Source organism: Oncorhynchus gorbuscha, linkage group LG04 (genome assembly GCF_021184085.1).
Source record: "Oncorhynchus gorbuscha isolate QuinsamMale2020 ecotype Even-year linkage group LG04, OgorEven_v1.0, whole genome shotgun sequence".
NCBI lineage: Eukaryota > Metazoa > Chordata > Actinopteri > Salmoniformes > Salmonidae > Oncorhynchus > Oncorhynchus gorbuscha.
The window spans coordinates 2571833-2596832 of NC_060176.1; the positions used below are offsets into that span (position 1 = coordinate 2571833).

General features: G+C 51.9%; 1 pseudogene; it reads right to left on the minus strand.

Moving 5' to 3' along the window:
• Nucleotides 1–25000, minus strand: part of LOC124033459 — a 130759-nt pseudogene that overhangs the window by 85861 nt on the left and 19898 nt on the right.

Sequence of the window (25000 nt, forward strand, 5' to 3'; positions counted from 1 at the left end):
TGACCTCAGAGATGGGTCAGAGTCAGGGTTAAAGGTTCAAATCCTTCTCGTTGACCTCAGAGATGGGTCATCTCTTCGGGGTCATCTCTACTCCTTCTCGTTGACCTCAGAGATGGGTCAGGTTAAGGTCGCGGTCATCTCTTACCGTACTCCTTCTCGTTGGACCTCAGAGATGGGTCAGAGTCAGGGCTAAAGGTCGCGGTCATCTCTTACCGTACTCCTTCTCGTTGACCTCAGAGATGGGTCAGAGTCAGGGTTAAAGGTCGGGGTCATCTCTTACCGTACTCCTTCTCGTTGACCTCAGAGATGGGTCAGAGTCAGGGCTAAAGGTCGCGGTCATCTCTTACCGTACTCTTCTCGTTGACCTCAGAGATGGGTCAGAGTCAGGGCTAAAGGTCGCGGTCATCTCTTACCGTACTCCTTCTCGTTGACCTCAGAGATGGGTTCAGAGATGACGGAGCAGAAGGAGATGGCGGAGGCAGCGGAGGGGTTCCTGGAGTGGCCCATGTGGTGGGTGACCTTCTTGACGTTCTTCAGCGCCTCCTCAGCCTGCTCCTGCTCCAGCGCTGACACCATGTCCTTGTAGGACTTACGAGCATCCTCCGTCAGAGACACTAGCCGGTTAAACAGACCCTAGAGGAGGAGAGGGAGGGGTGGCGGACGGGGAGAGGGGAGAGAGAAAGACATCAAGACTTTACACACTTCCATTTGCTTTTTGTTACAGTATTAACAGGCGTTATAAACACGCAGAGTTCAACGTCTTACCTCTGCTCCAGAGAAGTTGAAGACGCCCACCACACTGACAGGCACCAGTTTGTTGACACAGCGTCCCAGAGCCTTCCTACCCAGAGCAAACACAAACGGGATCTCCTGTTCTCTGGCCATGGCTATGACGTTGTACAGAGCCTCATCTAGACCCCCTGGGACATAAAATAACAGTCACTACTACTGTAGAACTACCACTATAAACAGTCCTGCTCCCTGGGCATGGCTGTCTATCATGTTTTACAGAGCCTCATCTAGACACCCTGGGACATAAAATAACAGTCACTACTACTGTAGAACTACCACTATAAAAACAGTCCTGCTCCCTGGGCATGGCTGTCTATCATGTTTTACAGAGCCTCCTCTAGACAGCCAGTCTACTACTAGAACTACCACTATGGGATGGCTGTCATCAAAATATCTAGACACCCTGGGACATAAAATAACAGTCACTACTACTGTAGAACTACCACTATAAACAGTCCTGCTCCCTGGGCATGGCTGTCTATCATGTTTTACAGAGCCTCATCTAGACACCCTGCAATAGACAACACACAGTCACTAGTTATGTAGAAGATTTGATGCAGCCTGTGCTGAGCATATGCTGCCTCTCTCTGGTGGACACTAAAGTGGCGATTGGGGATGAATATTTGAAATATTCATAAACTTAGCACGCATTTGGAACCCCACACCCCAAGATCAGGATGATGTTCAGATAGGCACACTAGCTAAACGCTTAGCAACCGCAAAAACAAAACCCTGTGTTCTTATTGGACCTGGTTGAGTAGTACACTCCGTGGTTCACTGCTTTTAAAAAACATAACCCAAGATTAATGACAAGAATGACCCTGACCTTTGGCCTGGATCTTCTCACAGTTGGGTGAGATGAGGACACACTTGATCTTGTGGAGCTTCATGTGTTTGGTGACCTCTCTAAGGCCCATGACCAGTCTGCGTTTGGTCTTGGCTTTGCTGGGGTCCTTCTGATAAACCCTCTCCTGGAACCGGACCAGTTCCTGCAGCAGCATCGTCACACTCTCATCTATCTCTTTATTCAACACCTGGTTACAGTACCTGGAGAGAGAGAGATACACACTAATATTATAAACACATTCATCTGTCTCCTTATTCAACACCTGGTTACAGTACCTGGAGAGAGAGATACACACTAATATTATAAACACATTCATCTGTGTCCTTATTCAACACCTGGTTACAGTACCTGGAGAGAGAGAGAAACACACACTAATATTATAAACACATTCATCTGTGTCCTTATTCAACACCTGGTTACAGTACCTGGAGAGAGAGAGAAACACACTAATATTATAAACACACACTAATATTATAAACACATTCATCTGTGTCCTTATTCAACACCTGGTTACAGTACCTGGAGAGAGAGAGAGATACACACTAATATTATAAACACATTCATCCATCTCCTTATTCAACATCTGGTTACAGTACCTGGAGAGAGAGAGATACACACTAATATTATAAACACACACTAATATTATAAACACATTCATCTGTGTCCTTATTCAACACCTGGTTACAGTACCTGGAGAGAGAGAGAAACACACTAATATTATAAACACACACTAATATTATAAACACATTCATCTGTGTCCTTATTCAACACCTGGTTACAGTACCTGGAGAGAGAGAGATACACACTAATATTATAAACACATTCATCTGTCTCCTTATTCAACACCTTGTTACAGTACCTGGAGAGAGAGAGAAACACACACTAATATTATAAACACATTCATCTGTCTCCTTATTCAACACCTTGTTACAGTACCTGGAGACAGTGATAGAGAGAGGAACTAGGGTTAAGTAACACTTGGAGACAGTGATAGAAAGAGGAACTAGGGTTAGGTAACACTTGGAGACAGTGATAGAGAGAGGAACTAGGGTTAGGTAACACTTGGAGACAGTGAGAGAGAGGGACTAGGGTTAGGTAACACTTGGAGACAGTGAGAGAGAGGGACTAGGGTTAGGTAACACTTGGAGACAATGAGAGAGAAAGAGAGAAAGAGAGACAGAGAGAGACAGAGAGAGAGACTAGGGTTAGATAACACTTGGAGACAGTGATAGAGAGAGGGACTAGGGTTAGGTAACACTTGGAGACAGTGAGAGAGAGAGGGACTAGGGTTAGGTAACACTTGGAGACAGTGATAGAGAGAGTGACTAGGGTTAGATAACACTTGGAGACAGTGATAGAGAGAGGAACTAGGGTTAGGTAACACTTGGAGACAGTGATAGAGAGAGTGACTAGGGTTAGATAACACTTGGAGACAGTGATAGAGAGAGGAACTAGGGTTAGGTAACACTTGGAGACAGTGATAGAGAGAGGAACTAGGGTTAGGTAACACTTGGAGACAGTGAGAGAGAGGGACTAGGGTTAGGTAACACTTGGAGACAGTGAGAGAGAGGGACTAGGGTTAGGTAACACTTGGAGACAATGAGAGAGAAAGAGAGAAAGAGAGACAGAGAGAGAGAGACTAGGGTTAGGTAACACTTGGAGACAGTGATAGAGAGAGGAACTAGGGTTAGGTAACACTTTGAGACAGTGAGAGAGAGGGACTAGGGTTAGGTAACACTTGGAGACAGTGATAGAGAGAGGAACTAGGTTTAGGTAACACTTGGAGACAGTGAGAGAGAGGGACTAGGGTTAGATAACACTTGGAGACAGTGAGAGAGAGGGACTAGGGTTAGGTAACACTTGGAGACAGTGAGAGACAGTGAGAGAGGGACTAGGGATAGCTAACACTTGGAGACAGTGAGAGAGAGGGACTAGGGATAGCTAACACTTGGAGACAGTGATAGAGAGAGGACTAGGGTTAGGTAACACTTGGGAGTCAGTGATAAAGAGAGGGACTAGGGTTAGGTAACACTTGGAGACAGTGATAGAGAGAGTGACTAGGGTTAGCTAACACTTGGAGACAGTGAGAGAGGGACTAGGGTTAGCTAACACTTGGAGACAGTGATAGAGAGGGACTAGGGTTAGCTAACACTTGGAGACAGTGATAGAGAGGGACTAGGGTTAGGTAACACTTGGAGACAGTGATAGAGAGGGACTAGGGTTAGGTAACACTTGGAGACAGTAATAGAGAGGGACTAGGGTTAGGTAACACTTGGAGACAGTAATAGAGAGGGACTAGGGTTAGATAACACTTGGAGACAGTAATAGAGAGGGACTAGGGTTAGGTAACACTTGGAGACAGTAATAGAGAGGGACTACTAACACTTGGAGGTGATAGAGAGGGACTAGGGTTAGGTAACACTTGGAGACAGTAATAGAGAGGGACTAGGGTTAGGTAACACTTGGAGACAGTGATAGAGAGAGTGACTAGAGTTAGATAACACTTGGAGACAGTGATAGAGAGGGACTAGGGTTAGCTAACACTTGGAGACAGTAATAGAGAGGGACTAGGGTTAGCTAACACTTGGAGACAGTAATAGAGAGGGACTAGGGTTAGGTAACACTTGGAGACAGTAATAGAGAGGGACTAGGGTTAGATAACACTTGGAGACAGTAATAGAGAGGGACTAGGGTTAGGTAACACTTGGAGACAGTAATAGAGAGGGACTAGGGTTAGGTAACACTTGGAGACAGTAATAGAGAGGGACTAGGGTTAGCTAACACTTGGAGACAGTAATAGAGAGGACTAGGGTTAGGTAACACTTGGAGACAGTGAGAGAGGGACTAGGGTTAGTTAACACTTGGAGACAGTTATAGAGAGGACTAGGGTTAGCTAACACTTGGAGACAGTGATAGAGAGGGACTAGGGTTAGCTAACACTTGGAGACAGTAATAGAGAGGGACTAGGGTTAGCTAACACTTGGAGACAGTAATAGAGAGGGACTAGGGTTAGCTAACACTTGGAGACAGTAATAGAGAGGGACTAGGGTTAGGTAACACTTGGAGACAGTAATAGAGAGGGACTAGGGTTAGGTAACACTTGGAGACAGTAATAGAGAGGGACTAGGGTTAGCTAACACTTGGAGACAGTAATAGAGAGGGGACTAGGGTTAGATAACACTTGGAGACAGTAATAGAGAGGGACTAGGGTTAGGTAACACTTGGAGACAGTAATAGAGAGGGACTAGGGTTAGCTAACACTTGGAGACAGTAATAGAGAGGGACTAGGGTTAGCTAACACTTGGAGACAGTAATAGAGAGGGACTAGGGTTAGATAACACTTGGAGACAGTAATAGAGAGGGACTAGGGTTAGCTAACACTTGGAGACAGTAATAGAGAGGGACTAGGGTTAGATAACACTTGGAGACAGTGAGAGAGGGACTAGGGTTAGCTAACACTTGGAGACAGTGATAGAGAGGGACTAGGGTTAGCTAACACTTGGAGACAGTGATAGAGAGGGACTAGGGTTAGCTAACACTTGGAGACAGTAATAGAGAGGGACTAGGGTTAGCTAACACTTGGAGACAGTAATAGAGAGGACTAGGGTTAGATAACACTTGGAGACAGTGAGAGAGGGACTAGGGTTAGCTAACACTTGGAGACAGTGATAGAGAGGACTAGGGTTAGCTAACACTTGGAGACAGTGATAGAGAGGGACTAGGGTTAGCTAACACTTGGAGACAGTGATAGAGAGGGAGTAGGGTTAGATAACAATAGGGAGGCCTCTTCAACGATATGCTACTCCAAATATTGCGATATCCGATATAATCGTTTTGCACCGTTAATGACCCCATCATTCCAGACTGTGGAATTTTTATGAATCTTATTTAAGATACTAGTCACATTATCATTAAATAATCATAGTATAGCAAAAAACTAAGGCTTAGTTCATTAATTTGCCCTTAAAAATGCACTGTTTTGATTTGTACATTTCAAATAGAGTACAGTCTTGCACATCACAATATTAGATTTAATCATATATCAGCCCAACCCTAAGAGGAACACACACAATCAGGTTAACACACACACACACCACTATTAGAAAACACTCACATGCATACATCGACCAATATTATAAAAACACACACACACACCATTGTGCAGTTCAATAAGTTCCCAACTCTTCAACAGCAAGTTTTGCTAGCTCCAGACAAACCCCTGATTCAACTAATCATCATCCCCTCAATGAGTTGAATCAGGTGAGTTTAATCCGGGGCCATCATTCCAACGTGTGCTGTTGGGGGACTGGAGGAGGAAACACTGGGCTACAACAACGTGTGCTGTTGGGGGACTGGAGGAGGAAACACTGGGCTACAACAACGTGTGCTGTTGGGGGACTGGAGGAGGGAAACACTGGGCTACAACAACGTGTGCTGTTGGGGGACTGGAGGAGGGAAACAACAACAACGTGTGCTGTTGGGGGACTGGAGGAGGGAAACACTGGGCTACAACAACGTGTGCTGTTGGGGGACTGGAGGAGGGAAACACTGGGCTACAACAACGTGTGCTGTTGGGGGACTGGAGGAGGGAAACACTGGGCTACAACAACGTGTGCTGTTGGGGGACTGGAGGAGGGAAACACTGGGCTACAACAACGTGTGCTGTTGGGGGGACTGGAGGAGGGAAACACACAACAACGTGTGCTGTTGGGGGGACTGGAGGAGGGAAACACTGGGCTACAACAACGTGTGCTGGGGGGACTGGAGGAGGGAAACACTGGGCTACAACAACGTGTGCTGTTGGGGGGACTGGAGGAGGGAAACACTGGGCTACAACAACGTGTGCTGTTGGGGGGACTGGAGGAGGGAAACACTGGGCTACAACAACGTGTGCTGTTGGGGGGACTGGAGGAGGGAAACACGGGGCTACAACAACGTGTGCTGTTGGGGGGACTGGAGGAGGGAAACACTGGGCTACAACAACGTGTGCTGTTGGGGGGACTGGAGGAGGGAAACACTGGGCTACAACAACGTGTGCTGTTGGGGGACTGGAGGACTGGGGAAACACTGGGCTACAACAACGTGTGCTGTTGGGGGGACTGGAGGAGGGAAACACGGGGCTACAACAACGTGTGCTGTTGGGGGGACTGGAGGAGGGTGGGAAACACTGGGCTACAACAACGTGTGCTGTTGGGGGACTGGAGGAGGGAAACACTGGGCTACAACAACGTGTGCTGTTGGGGGACTGGAGGAGGGAAACACTGGGCTACAACAACGTGTGCTGTTGGGGGACTGGAGGAGGGAAACACTGGGCTACAACAACGTGTGCTGTTGGGGGGACTGGAGGAGGGAAACACTGGGCTACAACAACGTGTGCTGTTGGGGGACTGGAGGAGGGAACACTGGGCTACAACAACGTGTGCTGTTGGGGGACTGGAGGAGGGAAACACTGGGCTACAACAACGTGTGCTGTTGGGGGACTGGAGGAGGGAAACACTGGGCTACAACAACGTGTGCTGTTGGGGGGACTGGAGGAGGGAAACACTGGGCTACAACAACGTGTGCTGTTGGGGGACTGGAGGAGGGAAACACTGGGCTACAACAACGTGTGCTGTTGGGGGACTGGAGGAGGGAAACACTGGGCTACAACAACGTGTGCTGTTGGGGGGACTGGAGGAGGGAAACACTGGGCTACAACAACGTGTGCTGTTGGGGGGACTGGAGGAGGGAAACACTGGGCTACAACAACGTGTGCTGTTGAGGGGGACTGGAGGAGGGAAACACGGGGCTACAACAACGTGTGCTGTTGGGGGACTGGAGGAGGGAAACACTGGGGGCTACAACAACGTGTGCTGTTGGGGGGACTGGAGGAGGGAAACACTGGGCTACAACAACGTGTGCTGTTGGGGGGACTGGAGGAGGGAAACACTGGGCTACAACAACGTGTGCTGTTGGGGGGACTGGAGGAGGGAAACACTGGGCTACAACAACGTGTGCTGAAAAACACTGGGGGGGACTGGAGGAGGGAAACACGGGGCTACAACAACGTGTGCTGTTGGGGGACTGGAGGAGGGAAACACTGGTGTAGATATGAAATGGTGTGAGGAAGGGAGGAGAGGCTGACACAGTGCTTAAGGGCTGAGACAAAGGGCCTACAACCCAAGACATTAAGAAACAAAGCAGTGCCTGTCTGTGTGTACGTACAAGTCCTAATTGTATAGCCCTGCTCTAAACACCCATTGGGCGGATAGATATTTATGTTACTAAATGCTTCTGTGTTGCTAACCCACCAAATGAGTTTGTGACATTTGAACCACTAGGATTCTCAGTACCAAGCAATTTCTCTCTGTGTTAGTGAGTGAGTGAGTGAGTGAGTGAGTGAGTGAGTGAGTGAGTGAGTGAGTGAGTGAGTGAGTGAGTGAGTGAGTGAGTGAGAGAGAGAGAGAGAGAGAGACTCACTCTCTGAAGCGGCGGCTGTGTATCTTGGTAATGGCGTTAGAGGCCATGGGGCTGCCGATGCCAGAGGAGCCAGGGGAACCCTGGGAAACAGGCGTGATGCTGTACGGAGAGTTCTGACTGGCCGGGGACAGGGACGCGTCATCACTGGGCACGCTCAGACCGTTCTCTACAGAAAACAGACGGAGCAGAATATCACAGGGGGGTATATTAGACAACACCACGTCACACCACAGATCAGTAGGACCATTAGGTTTGCAAGAATTCACTTTAAGACCAAGGGAATGTTCTAAAATGAGCAAACTCTGCCAAGGTCCCGTGTGAGGTCATCAGTGAAGTGTAGCTCCTCCTCTCTCTTACCCCTGACCCTGTACCTACCCTCCTGAGAGGCAGGTTCCCGTGTGAGGTCATCAGTGAAGTGTAGCTCCTCCTCTCTCTTACCCCTGACCCTGTACCTACCCTCCTGAGAGGCAGATTCCCGTGTGAGGTCATCAGTGAAGTGTAGCTCCTCCTCTCTCTTACCCCTGACCCTGTACCTACTCTCCTGAGAGGCAGATTCCCGTGTGAGGTCATCAGTGAAGTGTAGCTCCTCCCCTCTCTTACCCCTGACCCTGTACCTACTCTCCTGAGAGGCAGGTTCCCGTGTGAGGTCATCAGTGAAGTGTAGCTCCTCCTCTCTCTTACCCCTGACCCTGTACCTACCCTCCTGAGAGGCAGGTTCCCGTGTGAGGTCATCAGTGAAGTGTAGCTCCTCTTCTCCCTGTTCTTCCTGGCTGGCAGCAATCTGATCCAGACCGCCCTTCCCCCTCTTCCCCTCACGCTCCTTCAGAATGATCTACACAGAGAGAACAGACTGGGTTAGATCAACATCTACCCCTTCCCCTCACACTCCTTCAGAATGATCTACACAGAGAGAACAGAGACTGGGTTAGACCAACACACCCCTTCCCCCTCACACTCCTTCAGAATGATCTACACAGAGAGAACAGAGACTGGGTTAGATCAACACACCCCTTCCCCCTCACACTCCTTCAGAATGATCTACACAGAGAGAACAGAGACTGGGTTAGACCAACACACCCCTTCCCCCTCACGCTCCTTCAGAATGATCTACACAGAGAGAACAGAGACTGGGTTAGATCAACACACCCCTTCCCCTCACACTCCTTCCTTCAGAATGATCTACACAGAGAGAACAGAGACTGGGTTAGATCAACAACCCCCTTCCCCCTCTTCCCCTCACGCTCCTTCAGAATGATCTACACAGAGAGAACAGAGACTGGGTTAGACCAACACACCCCTTCCCCCTCACGCTCCTTCAGAATGATCTACACAGAGAGAACAGAGACTGGGTTAGATCAACACACCCCTTCCCCCTCCTTCAGAATGATCTACACAGAGAGAACAGAGACTGGGTTAGATCAACACACCCCTTCCCCCTCCTTCAGAATGATCTACACAGAGAGAACAGAGACTGGGTTAGACCAACACACCCCTTCCCCCTCACGCTCCTTCAGAATGATCTACACAGAGAACAGAGACTGGGTTAGACCAACACACCCCTTCCCCCTCACGCTCCTTCAGAATGATCTACACAGAGAGAACAGAGACTGGGTTAGATCAACACACCCCTTCCCCCTCACGCTCCTTCAGAATGATCTACACAGAGAGAACAGAGACTGGGTTAGATCAACAACCCCCTTCCCCCTCTTCCCCTCACGCTCCTTCAGAATGATCTACACAGAGAGAACAGAGACTGGGTTAGACCAACACACCCCTTCCCCCTCACGCTCCTTCAGAATGATCTACACAGAGAGAACAGAGACTGGGTTAGATCAACACACCCCTTCAACCTCCTTCAGAATGATCTACACAGAGAGAACAGAGACTGGGTTAGACCAACACACCCCTTCCCCCTCACACTCCTTCAGAATGATCTACACAGAGAGAACAGAGACTGGGTTAGATCAACACACCCCCCTTCCCCTCACACACCTTCAGAATGATCTACACAGAGAGAACAGAGACTGGGTTAGACCAACACACCCCCTTCCCCCTCACGCTCCTTCAGAATGATCTACACAGAGAGAACAGAGACTGGGTTAGACCAACACACCCCTTCCCCTCACGCTCCTTCAGAATGATCTACACAGAGAGAACAGAGACTGGGTTAGATCAACACACCCCTTCCCCTCACGCTCCTTCAGAATGATCTACACAGAGAGAACAGAGACTGGGTTAGATCAACACCCCCCTTCCCCCTCTTCCCCTCACGCTCCTTCAGAATGATCTACACAGAGAGAACAGAGACTGGGTTAGACCAACACACCCCTTCCCCCTCCTTCAGAATGATCTACACAGAGAGAACAGAGACTGGGTTAGACCAACACACCCCTTCCCCCTCACACTCCTTCAGAATGATCTACACAGAGAGAACAGAGACTGGGTTAGACCAACACACCCCTTCCCCCTCACGCTCCTTCAGAATGATCTACACAGAGAGAACAGAGACTGGGTTAGACCAACACACCCTTCCCCTCACACTCCTTCAGAATGATCTACACAGAGAGAACAGAGACTGGGTTAGACCAACACACCCCTTCCCCCTCACTCTCCTTCAGAATGATCTACACAGAGAGAACAGAGACTGGGTTAGACCAACACACCCCTTCCCCCTCCTTCAGAATGATCTACACAGAGAGAACAGAGACTGGGTTAGACCAACACACCCCTTCCCCTCACGCTCCTTCAGAATGATCTACACAGAGAGAACAGAGACTGGGTTAGACCAACACACCCCTTCCCCCTCACGCTCCTTCAGAATGATCTACACAGAGAGAACAGAGACTGGGTTAGACCAACACACCCCTTCCCCCTCACACTCCTTCAGAATGATCTACACAGAGAGAACAGAGACTGGGTTAGACCAACACACCCCTTCCCCCTCACACTCCTTCAGAATGATCTACACAGAGAGAACAGAGACTGGGTTAGACCAACACACCCTTCCCTCCCTCCTTCAGAATGATCTACACAGAGAGAACAGAGACTGGGTTAGACCAACACACCCCTTCCCCCTCACGCTCCTTCAGAATGATCTACACAGAGAGAACAGAGACTGGGTTAGATCAACACACCCCTTCCCCTCACACTCCTTCAGAATGATCTACACAGAGAGAACAGAGACTGGGTTAGAACAGAGACTGGGTTAGACACACCCCTTCCCCCTCACGCTCCTTCAGAATGATCTACACAGAGAGAACAGAGACTGGGTTAGACCAACACACCCCTTCCCCCTCACGCTCCTTCAGAATGATCTACACAGAGAGAACAGAGACTGGGTTAGACCAACACACCCCTTCCCCCCCCTCCTTCAGAATGATCTACACAGAGAACAGAGACTGGGTTAGACCAACACACCCCTTCCCCCCCTCCTTCAGAATGATCTACACAGAGAGAACAGAGACTGGGTTAGACCAACACACCCCTTCCCCTCACGCTCCTTCAGAATGATCTACACAGAGAACAGAGACTGGGTTAGACCAACCAACACACCCCTTCCCCCTCACGCTCCTTCAGAATGATCTACACAGAGAGAACAGAGACTGGGTTAGATCAACACACCCCTTCCCCTCAGACACACATTGAGATCTATCCTCTCACCTTCTTCAGGGCGGTAGGGCGTTTGACTTCAGGGATCTCTCTCTCCTTCCCTCTCTTCAGGCGTGGAGCGCTGGAGTCCAGCATGTTGAGGGGGCAGAGTGGGCCTGCTGGGCCTTCAACATTGATACTATACCGGGCCCTGCTCCCGAGCCGGCACCTGGCCCTGAACCATGGAACAGGGCTGCTGTACCCACTGGAGAGAGAGAGAGAGAGAGAGAGGGCAGTCAGAGAGGGCAGTCAGAGAGAGGGCAGTCAGAGAGAGAGGGCAGTCAGAGCGAGCAGAGAGAGAGGGCAGTCAGAGAGAGAGCAGTCAGAGAGAGAGGGCAGTCAGAGAGAGGGCAGTCAGAGAGAGGGCAGTCAGAGAGAGGGCAGTCAGAGAGAGGGCAGTCAGAGAGAGGGCAGTCAGAGAGAGGGCAGTCAGAGAGAGGGCAGTCAGAGAGCGAGGGCAGTCAGAGAGCGAGGGCAGTCAGAGAGCGAGGGCAGTCAGAGAGCGAGGGCAGTCAGAGAGAGAGGGCAGTCAGAGAGAGAGGGCAGTCAGAGAGAGAGGGCAGTCAGAGAGAGAGGGCAGTCAGAGAGAGAGGGCAGTCAGAGAGCGAGAGGGCAGTCAGAGAGAGCGGGCAGTCAGAGAGAGCGCGAGGGCAGTCAGAGAGAGCGAGGGCAGTCAGAGAGAGCGATCCAGAGGGCAGGCAGAGAGAGCGGCGAGGGCAGTCAGAGAGAGCGAGAGCGAGGGCAGTCAGAGAGAGAGCAGAGAGCGAGGGCAGTCAGAGAGAGAGCAGAGAGCAGGCAGTCAGAGAGAGCGAGAGCGAGGGCAGTCAGAGAGAGGCGAGGCAGTCAGAGAGAGCGAGGCAGTCAGAGAGAGCAGTCGAGAGCGAGGGCAGTCAGAGCGAGAGCGAGAGCGAGGCAGTCAGAGAGAGCGTCAGAGCGAGGGCAGTCAGAGAGAGAGGGCAGTCAGAGCGAGGGCAGTCAGAGAGCGAGCAGTCAGAGAAGAGCGAGGGCAGTCAGAGAGAGCGAGAGCGAGGGCAGTCAGAGAGCGAGAGCGAGGGCAGTCAGAGAGAGCGAGGAGGCGAGGCAGTCAGAGAGGCGAGGGCAGTCCAGAGAGGCAGTCAGAGCGAGGGCAGTCAGAGAGCAGAGAGCGAGGGCAGTCAGAGAGAGCGGGCAGTCAGAGGGCGAGGCAGTCAGAGCGAGAGCGAGGGCAGTCAGAGAGCGAGGGCAGTCAGAGAGCGAGGGGGCAGTCAGAGAGGCAGCAGTCAGAGAGCGAGGCAGTCAGAGAGAGCGAGGCAGTCAGAGAGCGAGGCAGTCAGTAGTCAGGAGTCAGAGAGCGAGGGCAGTCAGAGAGAGCAGTCAGAGAGGAGCAGAGGGCGAGGGCAGTCAGAAGGCGAGGGCAGTCAGAGAGGGCAGTCGAGGGAGTCAGAGAGAGCGAGGGCAGTCAGAGAGCGAGGGCAGTCAGAGAGCGAGGGCAGTCAGAGAGAGTCGAGGGCAGTCAGAGGAGCGAGGGCAGTCAGAGAGCGAGGGCAGTCAGAGAGAGCGAGGGCAGTCAGGAGAGCGAGGGCAGTCAGAGAGAGCAGAGGGCAGTCAGAGAGAGTCAGAAGCGAGGGCAGTCAGAGAGAGCGAGGGCAGTCAGAGAGAGCGAGGGCAGTCAGAGAGAGCGAGGGCAGTCAGAGAGAGCGGGAGGGCAGTCAGAGAGAGCGAGGGCAGTCAGAGAGAGCGAGGGCAGTCAGAGAGAGCGAGGGCAGTCAGAGAGAGCGAGGGCAGTCAGAAGAGAGCGAGGGCAGTCAGAGAGGGCAGTCAGAGAGGCAGTCAGAGAGAGCGAGGGCAGTCAGAGAGAGCAGAGAGCGGGCAGTCAGTCAGAGAGAGCGAGGGCAGTCAGAGAGAGCGAGGGCAGTCAGAGAGAGCGAGGGCAGTCAGAGAGAGCGGGCAGAGTCAGAGAGAGCGAGGGCAGTCAGAGAGAGTCGAGGGCAGTCAGAGAGAGCGAGGGCAGTCAGAGAGAGCGAGGGCAGTCAGAGAGAGCGAGGGCAGTCAGAGAGAGCGGGCAGTCAGAGAGAGCGAGGGCAGTCAGAGAGAGCGAGGGCAGTCAGAAGAGAGAGCGAGGGCAGTCAGAGAGCGAGAGAGAGGCAGTCAGAGCAGTCAGAGCGAGGGCAGTCAGAGAGCGAGGGCAGTCAGAGAGAGAGCAGAGGGCAGTCAGAGAGAGAGCGAGGGCAGTCAGAGAGAGCGAGGGCAGTCAGAGAGAGCGAGGGCAGTCAGAGAGAGCAGAGGAGCAGTCAGAGAGAGCGAGGGCAGTCAGAGTCAGAGCGAGAGGCAGTCAGAGAGAGAGCGAGGGCAGTCAGAGAGAGCGAGGGCAGTCAGAGAGAGCGAGGGCAGTCAGAGAGAGCGAGGCAGTCAGTCAGAGTCAGAGCGAGGGCAGTCAGAGAGAGCGAGGGCAGTCAGAGAGAGCGAGGGCAGTCAGAGAGAGCGAGGGCAGTCAGAGAGAGCGAGGGCAGTCAGAGAGAGCGAGGGCAGTCAGAGAGCGAGGGCAGTCAGAGAGAGCGAGGCAGTCAGAGAGAGCGAGGGCAGTCAGAGAGAGCGAGGGCAGTCAGAGAGAGCGAGGGCAGTCAGAGAGAGCGAGGGCAGTCAGGGAGAGAGAGAGCGAGGGCAGTCAGAGAGAGCGAGGGCAGTCAGAGAGCAGGGCAGTCAGAGAGAGCGAGGGCAGTCAGAGAGAGAGCGAGGGCAGTCAGAGAGAGCGAGAGGGCAGTCAGAGAGAGAGCGAGGGCAGTCAGAGAGAGAGCGAGAGAGGGCAGTCAGAGAGCAGAGCGAGGGCAGTCAGAGAGCGAGGGCAGTCAGAGAGAGCGAGGAGTCAGAGAGAGAGGCAGTCAGAGAGAGCGAGAGCAGAGAGGCGAGTCAGAGAGAGCGAGGGCAGCAGAGAGAGCGAGGCAGTCAGAGAGAGCGAGAGCGAGGGCAGTCAGAGAGAGGGCAGTCAGAGAGCGAGGGCAGTCAGAGAGAGCGAGAGGAGGGCAGTCAGAGAGAGCGAGAGAGAGGGCAGTCAGAGAGAGCGAGAGCGAGGGCAGTCAGAGAGAGCGAGGCAGTCAGAGAGGCAGTCAGAGAGAGCGAGAAGCAGAGAGGGCAGTCAGAGAGAGCGAGGCAGCGAGAGCGAGGGCAGTCAGAGAGAGCGAGCAGAGAGAGAGCGAGGGCAGTCAGAGAGAGAGAGAGAAGGCAGTCAGAGAGAGAGCAGAGAGAGAAGGCAGTCAGAGAGAGCGAGAGCAGAAGGCAGTCAGAGAGAGAGAGCGAGAGCGAGGGCAGTCAGAGAGAGCGAGGGCAGTCAGAGAGAGAGAAGGCAGTCAGAGAGAGCAGAGAGAGAGAGGGCAGTCAGAGAGAGAGAGAGAAGGCAGTCAGAGAGAGAGGCAGAGAGAGAAGGCAGTCAGAGAGAGAGGAGAGAGAGAGGGCAGTCAGAGAGAAGGCAGTCAGAGAGAGAGCAGAGAGAGGCGAGGGCAGTCAGAGAGAGAGCGAGAGAGAAGGCAGTCAGAGAGAGAGAGAGAGCGAGAGAGAAGGCAGTCAGAGAGAGAGGAGCAGAGAGAGGCAGAGAGAGAGAGAGCGAGGGCAGTCAGAGAGAGAGGGAGTCAGAGAGGCAGTCAGAGAGAAGGCAGTCAGAGAGAGAGAGAGAGAGAGAGAGAGAAGGCAGTCAGAGAGAGAGGGAGAGAGAGCGAGGCAGAGAGAGAAGGCAGTCAGAGAGAGGGAGAGCAGAGAGAGAGCGAGGGCAGAGAAGGCAGTCAGAGAGAGAGGAGAGAGAGAGCGAGAAGGCAGAGAGAGAGAGGCAGAGAGAGAGAGGCAGAGAGAGAAAGGCAGTCAGAGAGAGAGAGAGGCAGTCAGAGAGAAGGCAGTCAGAGAGAGAGCAGGAGAGAGAGAGTCAGAGAGAGAAGGCAGTCAGAGAGAGCGAGGCAGTCAGAGAGAGAGAGAGAGAAGGCAGTCAGAGAGAGAGGCAGTCAGAGAGCGAGAGAGAAGGCAGTCAGAGAGAGAGGGAGAGAGAGAGAGAGAGTCAGAGAGAAGGCAGTCAGAGAGAAGGCAGTCAGAGAGAGAGGGAGAGAGAGAAGGCAGTCAGAGAGAAGCAGTCAGGAGAGAGAGAAGGCAGTCAGAGAGAGAGAGAGAGAGGAGAGAGAGAGAGTCAGAGAGAGAAGCGAGAGAGAAGGCAGTCAGAGAGAGAGAAGGCAGAGAGAGAGGCAGTCAGAAGGCAGTCAGAGAGAGAGAGAGAGCAGCGAGAGAGAAGGCAGTCAGAGAGAGAGAAGGCAGTCAGAGAGAGAGAGAGGCAGTCAGAGAGAGAGAGAGAGAGAGAGCGAGAGGCAGTCAGAGAGGCAGTCAGAGAGAGAGAGAGTGCGAGAGAGAAGGCAGTCAGAAAGCGAGAGAGAAGGCAGTCAGAGAGAGAGAGCAGAGAGAGAGCGAGCAGTCAGAGAGAGAGCGAGAGGCAGTCAGAGCGAGAAGGCAGTCAGAGAGCGAGAGAGAGGCAGTCAGAGAGAGAGAGAGAGAGAGAGAGAGAGAGAGAGAGAGAGAAGGCAGTCAGAAAGCGAGAGAGAAGGCAGTCAGAGAGAGAGAGAGAGAGCGAGAGAGCGAGAGAGAAGGCAGTCAGAGAGCGAGAGAGAAGGCAGTCAGAGAGAGAAGGCAGTCAGAGAGAGAGAGAGTCAGAGAGAGAGAGAGAGTCAGAGAAGAGAGAAGGCAGTCAGAGAGAGAGGGAGAGAGAGGCAGAGAAGGCAGTCAGAGAGAGAGAGAGAGAAGGCAGTCAGAGAGAGGCAGTCAGAGAGCGAGAGAGAAGGCAGTCAGAGAGAGAGAGAGAGAAGGCAGTCAGAGAGAGAGAGAGAGAGAGAGAGAAGGCAGTCAGAGAGAGAGAGAGAAGGCAGTCAGAGAGAGAGAGAGAGAGAGAGCGAAGGCAGTCAGAGAGAGAGAGAGAGCGAGAGAGAAGGCAGAGAGAGCAGCGAGAGAAGGCAGAGAGAGCAGAGAGCAGAGAGAGAAGCAGTCAGAGAGGAGAGAGAGAGCGAGAGAGCAGCAGAGAGAGAGAGAGTGAGAGAGAAGAGCAGAGAGAGAGAGAGAGCGAGAGAGAAGGCAGTCAGAGAGAGAGAGAAGGCAGTCAGAGAAGGCAGTCAGAGAGAGTCAGAGAGAGCGAGAGAGAGAAGGCAGTCAGAGAGAGAGAGAGAGTCAGAGAGAGCGAGAGAGAAGGCAGTCAGAGAGAGCGAGAGAGAAGACAGTCAGAGAGAGCGAGAGAGAAGGCAGTCAGAGAGAGAGAGGGCAGTCAGAGAGAGAAGGCAGTCAGAGAGAGAGAGAGAGAGAGAGAGAGAAGGCAGTCAGCGAGAGAGAAGGCAGTCAGAGAGAGAGAGAGAGAGCAGTCAGAGAGAGAGAGCAGTCAGAGAGAGAGCAGTCAGAGAGAGAGAGAGAGGCAGAGAGAGAGTCAGAGAGAGAGAGAGAGAGAAGGCAGTCAGAGAGAGCGAGAGAGAAGGCAGTCAGAGAGAGAGAGAGAAGGCAGAGAGCGAGAGAGAAGACAGTCAGAGAGAGAGAGAGAGAGCAGTCAGAGAGAGAGAGAGAGAAGGCAGTCAGAGAGAGCGAGAGAGAGGCAGTCAGGCAGTCAGAGAGAGGCGAGAGAGGCAGTCAGAGAGAGAGAGAGAAGGCAGAGAGAGAAGGCAGTCAGAGAGAGAGAGAGAGAGAGAGAGAGAGAGAGAAGAGAAGGCAGAGAGAGAGAGAGAGAGAGAGAGAGCAGTCAGAGAGAGAGAGAGAGAAGGCAGTCAGAGAGAGAGAGCGAGAGAGAAGGCAGTCAGAGAGAGAGAGAGAGAAGGCAGTCAGAGAGAGAGAAGGCAGTCAGAGAGAGAGAGAGAGAGAGAGAGAGCGAAGGCAGTCAGAGAGAGAGAGAGAGAGAGAGCGAGAGAGAAGGCAGTCAGAGAGAGGAGAGAGAGAGCGAGAGAGAAGGCAGTCAGAGAGAGAGGGAGAGAGAGAGCGAGAGAAGGCAGTCAGAGAGAGAGGGAGAGAGAGAGCGAGAGAGAAGGCAGTCAGAGAGAGAGGGAGAGAGGGCGAGAGAGAAGGCAGTCAGAGAGAGAGGGAGAGAGAGAGCGAGAAGGCAGAGAGAGAGGGAGAGAGAGAGCGAGAAGGCAGTCAGAGAGAGAGAGAGCGAGCGAGAGAGAAGGCAGTCAGAGAGAGAGAGAGCGAGCGAGAGAGAAGGCAGTCAGAGAGAGAGAGAGCGAGAGAGAAGGCAGTCAGAGAGAGAGAGAGAGAGAGAGAAGGCAGTCAGAGAGAGAGAGAGAGAGAGAGAGAAGGCAGTCAGAGAGAGAGAGAGAGAGAGTCAGAGAGAGAGCAGTCAGAGAGAGAGAGCAGAGAGAGAGTGCGAGAGAGAAGGCAGTCAGAAAGCGAGAGAGAAGGCAGTCAGAGAGAGAAGAGAGAAGGCAGTCAGAGAGAGAGAGCGAGAGAGAAGGCAGTCAGAGAGCGAGAGAGAAGGCAGTCAGAGAGAGAGAGAGAAGGCAGTCAGAGAGCAGTCAGAGAGAGAGAGAGAGAGAGAAGGCAAGTCAGAGAGAGAGAGAGAGGAGTCAGAGAGAGAGAGAGAGAAGGCAGTCAGAGAGAGAGAGAGAGAAGGCAGTCAGAGAGAGAGAGAGAGAAGGCAGTCAGAGAGAGAGTCGAAGAGAGAGAGAGAGGCAGTCAGGCAGAGAAAGCGAGAGAGAAGGCAGTCAGAGAGAGCGAGAGAGAGAGGCAGTCAGAGAGCGAGAGAGAAGGCAGTCAGAGAGAGCGAGAGAGAAGGCAGTCAGAGAGAAGGCAGTCAGAGAGAGAGGCAGTCAGAGAGAGAGAGTCAGAAGGCAGTCAGAGAGAGAAGGCAGTCAGAGAGAGCGAGAGAGAAGGCAGTCAGAGAGAGAGAGAGGCAGCGAGAGAGAAGGCAGTCAGAGAGAGAGAGAGAGAAGGCAGTCAGAGAGAGAGAGAGAGAGAAGGCAGTCAGAGAGAGAGAGAGAGAGTCAGAGAGAAGGCAGTCAGAGAGAGAGAGAGAGAAGGCAGTCAGAGAAGAGCGAGAGAGAGAGAGAGCGAGAGAAAGCGAGAGAAGGAGAGAGCGAGAGAGAAGGCAGAGAGAGAGAGAAGCGAGAGAAAGGCAGTCAGAGAGAGAAGCAGAGAGAGAAGGCAGAGAGAGAGAGAGAGAGAAGGCAGTCAGAGAGAGAGAGAAGGCAGTCAGAGAGCGAGAGAGAAGGCAGTCAGAGAGAGAAGGCAGTCAGAGAGAGAGGCAGTCAGAGAGAGAGAGAGCGAGAGAGAAGGCAGTCAGAGAGAGAGGGAGAGCGAGAGAGAAGGCAGTCAGAGAGAGAGAGAGAGAAGGCAGTCAGAGAGAGAGCGAGAGAGAAGGCAGTCAGAGAAGAGAGAAGGCAGTCAGAGAGAGAGAGAGAGAGAGAGAGCGAGGCAGTCAGAGAGAGAGAGAGAGCGAGAGAGAAGGCAGAGAGAGAGAGAGCGAGAGAGAAGGCAGAGAGAGAGAGAGCGAGAGAGAAGGCAGAGAGAGAGAGAGTGAGAGAGAAGGCAGAGAGAGAGAGAGCGAGAGAGAAGGCAGTCAGAGAGAGAGAGAAGGCAGTCAGAGAAGGCAGTCAGAGAGAGAGAGAGAGAGCGAGAGAGAAGGCAGTCAGAGAGAGAGAGAGAGCGAGAGAGAAGGCAGTCAGAGAGAGAGAGAGAGAGCGAGAGAGAAGGCAGTCAGAGAGAGAGAGAGAGAGAGAGAGAAGGCAGTCAGAGAGAGAGAGAGAGAGAGAGAGAGAGAGAAGGCAGTCAGAGAGAGAGAGAAGGCAGTCAGAGAGAGAGAGAGAGAGAGCAGTCAGAGAGAGAGAGCGAGAGAGAGAGGCAGTCAGAGAGAGAGCGAGAGAGAGAGCGAGAGAGAGAAGGCAGCAGAGAGAGAGAGAGAGAGAGAGAGAAGGCAGTCAGAGAGAGAGCGAGAGAGAGAGAGAGAGAGAGAGAAGGCAGCAGAGAGAGAGAGAGCGAGAGAAAGGCGAGAGAGAGAGAGAGCGAGAGAGCGAGAGAGAGCGAGAGAGAGCGAGAGAGAGCAGTCAGAGAGAGAAGAGCGAGAGAGAGCGAGAGAGAGAGGGAGAGAGCGAGAGAGGCAGTCGAGAGAAAGCGAGAGAGAGCGAAGAGAGAGCGAGAGCGAGAAAGAAGGTAGTCAGAGAGAGCGAGAGAGAGCGAGAGAGAGAGCGAGAGAGAGAGCGAGAGAGAGCGAGAGAGAGCGAGAGAGAGCGAGAGAGAGGCGAGTCAGAGAGAGAAAAGAAGGCAGTCAGAGAGAGAGAGAGAGAGCGAGAGAGAGCGAGAGAGAGCGAGAGAGAGAGAGAGCGAGAGAGAGCGAGAGAGAGCGAGAGAGAGCGAGAGAGAGCGAGAGCGAGAGCGAGAGAGAGCGAGAGAGAGCGAGAGAGAGCGAGAGCGAGAGAGCAGTCAGAGAGAGAGCGAGAGAGCAGAAAGAAGGCAGTCAGAGAGAGAGAGAGAGCGAGAGAGAGCGAGAGAGAGCGAGAGAGAGCGAGAGAGAGCGAGCGAGAGCGAGAGAGAGCGAGAGAGAGCGAGAGAGAGAAGAGCGAGAGAAAGAAGGCAGTCAGAGAGAGAGAGAGAGAGCGAGAGAGAGCAGAGAGAGAGAGAGAGAAAGGCAGTCAGAGAGAGAGCGAGAGAGAGCGAGCGAGAGAGCGGCGAGTGCAGTGTATGTGTGCGGTGTGTGCGCTGGGTGTGTGCAGTACGGTGTGTGTGTGTGTGGTGTGGGTGTGCGGTGTGTGGGTGTGCGGTGTGTGGGTGTGCGGTGTGTGGGTGTGCGGTGTGTGGGTGTGCGGTGTGTGGGTGGCGGTGTGTGGGTGTGCGGTGTGTGGGTGTGCGGTGTGTGGGTGCGTGGTGCGTGGGTGTGGTGCCGTGCGTAGGTGTGTGGTGCCGTGCGTGGGTGTGTGGGGTGCCGTGCGTGGGTGTGTGGTGCCGTGCGTGGGTGTGTGGTGCCGTGCGTGGGTGTGTGGTGCCGTGCGTGGGTGTGTGGTGCCGTGCGTGGGTGTGTGGTGCCGTGCGTGGGTGTGTGGTGCCGTGCGTGGGTGTGTGGTGCCGTGCGTGGGTGTGTGGTGCCGTGCGTGGGTGTGTGGTGCCGTGGGTGGGTGTGTGGTGCCGTGGGTGGGTGTGTGTGGTGTGTGGTGCGGTGTGCGTGGTGCGTGGTGCGGTGTGCGTGGTGCCGTCGTGCGTGGTGCCGTCGTGCGTGGTGCCGTCGTGCGTGGTGCCGTCGTGCGTGGTGCCGTCGTGCGTGGTGCCGTCGTGCGTGGTGCCGTCGTGCGTGGTGCCGTCGTGCGTGGGTGTGTGGTGCCGTCGTGCGTGGGTGTGTGGTGCCGTCGTGCGTGGGTGTGTGGTGCCGTCGTGCGTGGGTGTGTGGTGCCGTCGTGCGTGGGTGTGTGGTGCCGTCGTGCGTGGGTGTGTGGTGCCGTCGTGCGTGGGTGTGTGGTGCCGTCGTGCGTGGGTGTGTGGTGCCGTCGTGCGTGGGTGGGTGCGGTGTGTGTGGGTGTGTGGTGCCGTGTGTGTGTGGGTGCGGTGTGTGTGCGGTGCGTGTGTGTGTGTACCTGTGAAGGACAGTGGTTTAGTATTGGTTATTTGTCTAGCCTTCATGGCCTGCTGCTGTTTCTCCAGAGCAGCCAGCATGTCTCCCAGGTCCAACTGAACTGGAGTCTTACTCTTCTTCCCTGCTGCTTTGGTCAGTGCCTCCTACAGGGAACAGCAACACTGGCTCAGCACACTCATAGTAGTATAATACAACTAGCAACCATTTTCCCATTATAGTCCTGCGCTATGTCTAGCTGACAGTGCATGCTGGTATCTGTAGTTTCCTAGCTAGCTAAGATATTGTATGTTGGTATCTGCAGTTTCCTATAAAGCTAACAGAGTGCATGCTGGTACCTGTAGTTTCCTCTGCTCCATGCTGATCTCAGAGTACTCCTGCGCTGTAGCCAGGGCAGCGGCCAGGGCCTTCTTCCTCTGACTCTTGGCCCTCTTGGGGACGGAGGTGGTGATGGGGATGGGGGTCTGGACGATGTTGATGGGAGAGTTCTCTGGAAGGTTATCCAGCTGGAGAGAGGAGGGGGGTTTACTGCAGGATAGATTGTTTTGTGGTCAACCTTTACTCACTTTGGTGCAACCCCCCCCCAAAAAGTGAAATTCTCAAGGAAGGAAGGAAGGATTAGCCGGTCTCTCACCAGGTTCTTGGTTAGTTTGGTCTGGTGTTGGTTCTGGGAAGGGTTAGGGTCTGGTTTGATGTTCCTCTGTGCCCCTCCTGAGACCAGCTCTGGAAACTCATCCTCATCCTGAAACAGACTTTAGAATTGACCAAACACCTAACTTGTACATCTCTAACATACCATTACACACGGACTGAAGACTAGTTCACACAATACCTCCTTCACAATACCTTCTCTACATCTACAGCCTCACTAACTCCTAATACACACTGACTGAGGACTAGTTCACACAATACCTCCTTCACAATACCTTCTCTACATCTACAGCCTCACTAACTCCTAATACACACTGACTGAGGACTAGTTCACACAATACCTCCTTCACAATACCTTCTCTACATCTACAGCCTCACTAACTCCTAATACACACTGACTGAGGACTAGTTCACACAATACCTCCTTCACAATACCTTCTCTACATCTACAGCCTCACTAACTCCTAATACACACTGACTGAGGACTAGTTCACACAATACCTCCTTCACAATACCTTCTCTACATCTACAGCCTCACTAACTCCTAATACACACTGACTGAGGACTAGTTCACACAATACCTCCTTCACAATACCTTCTCTACATCTACAGCCTCACTAACTCCTAATACACACTGACTGAGGACTAGTTCACACAATACCTCCTTCACAATACCTTCTCTACATCTACAGCCTCACTAACTCCTAATACACACTGACTGAGGACTAGTTCACACAATACCTCCTTCACAATACCTTCTCTACATCTACAGCCTCACTAACTCCTAATACACACTGACTGAGGACTAGTTCACACAATACCTCCTTCACAATACCTTCTCTACATCTACAGCCTCACTAACTCCTAATACACACTGACTGAGGACTAGTTCACACAATACCTCCTTCACAATACCTTCTCTACATCTACAGCCTCACTAACTCCTAATACACACTGACTGAGGACTAGTTCACACAATACCTCCTTCACAATACCTTCTCTACATCTACAGCCTCACTAACTCCTAATACACACTGACTGAGGACTAGTTCACACAATACCTCCTTCACAATACCTTCTCTACATCTACAGCCTCACTAACTCCTAATACACACTGACTGAGGACTAGTTCACACAATACCTCCTTCACAATACCTTCTCTACATCTACAGCCTCACTAACTCCTAATACACACTGACTGAGGACTAGTTCACACAATACCTCCTTCACAATACCTTCTCTACATCTACAGCCTCACTAACTCCTAATACACACTGACTGAGGACTAGTTCACACAATACCTCCTTCACAATACCTTCTCTACATCTACAGCCTCACTAACTCCTAATACACACTGACTGAGGACTAGTTCACACAATACCTCCTTCACAATACCTTCTCTACATCTACAGCCTCACTAACTCCTAATACACACTGACTGAGGACTAGTTCACACAATACCTCCTTCACAATACCTTCTCTACATCTACAGCCTCACTAACTCCTAATACACACTGACTGAGGACTAGTTCACACAATACCTCCTTCACAATACCTTCTCTACATCTACAGCCTCACTAACTCCTAATACACACTGACTGAGGACTAGTTCACACAATACCTCCTTCACAATACCTTCTCTACATCTACAGCCTCACTAACTCCTAATACACACTGACTGAGGACTAGTTCACACAATACCTCCTTCACAATACCTTCTCTACATCACAGCCTCACTAACTCCTAATACACACTGACTGAGGACTAGTTCACACAATACCTCCTTCACAATACCTTCTCTACATCTACAGCCTCACTAACTCCTAATACACACTGACTGAGGACTAGTTCACACAATACCTCCTTCACAATACCTTCTCTACATCTACAGCCTCACTAACTCCTAATACACACTGACTGAGGACTAGTTCACACAATACCTCCTTCACAATACCTTCTCTACATCTACAGCCTCACTAACTCCTAATACACACTGACTGAGGACTAGTTCACACAATACCTCCTTCACAATACCTTCTCTACATCTACAGCCTCACTAACTCCTAATACACACTGACTGAGGACTAGTTCACACAATACCTCCTTCACAATACCTTCTCTACATCTACAGCCTCACTAACTCCTAATACACACTGACTGAGGACTAGTTCACACAATACCTCCTTCACAATACCTTCTCTACATCTACAGCCTCACTAACTCCTAATACACACTGACTGAGGACTAGTTCACACAATACCTCCTTCACAATACCTTCTCTACATCTACAGCCTCACTAACTCCTAATACACACTGACTGAGGACTAGTTCACAATACCTCCTTCACAATACCTTCTCTACATCTACAGCCTCACTAACTCCTAATACACACTGACTGAGGACTAGTTCACACAATACCTCCTTCACAATACCTTCTCTACATCTACAGCCTCACTAACTCCTAATACACACTGACTGAGGACTAGTTCACACAATACCTCCTTCACAATACCTTCTCTACATCTACAGCCTCACTAACTCCTAATACACACTGACTGAGGACTAGTTCACACAATACCTCCTTCACAATACCTTCTCTACATCTACAGCCTCACTAACTCCTAATACACACTGACTGAGGACTAGTTCACACAATACCTCCTTCACAATACCTTCTCTACATCTACAGCCTCACTAACTCCTAATACACACTGACTGAGGACTAGTTCACACAATACCTCCTTCACAATACCTTCTCTACATCTACAGCCTCACTAACTCCTAATACACACTGACTGAGGACTAGTTCACACAATACCTCCTTCACAATACCTTCTCTACATCTACAGCCTCACTAACTCCTAATACACACTGACTGAGGACTAGTTCACACAATACCTTCTCTACATCTACAGCCTCACTAACTCCTAATACACACTGACTGAGGACTAGTTCACACAATACCTTCTCTACATCTACAGCCTCACTAACTCCTAATACACACTGACTGAGGACTAGTTCACACAATACCTCCTTCACAATACCTTCTCTACATCTACAGCCTCACTAACTCC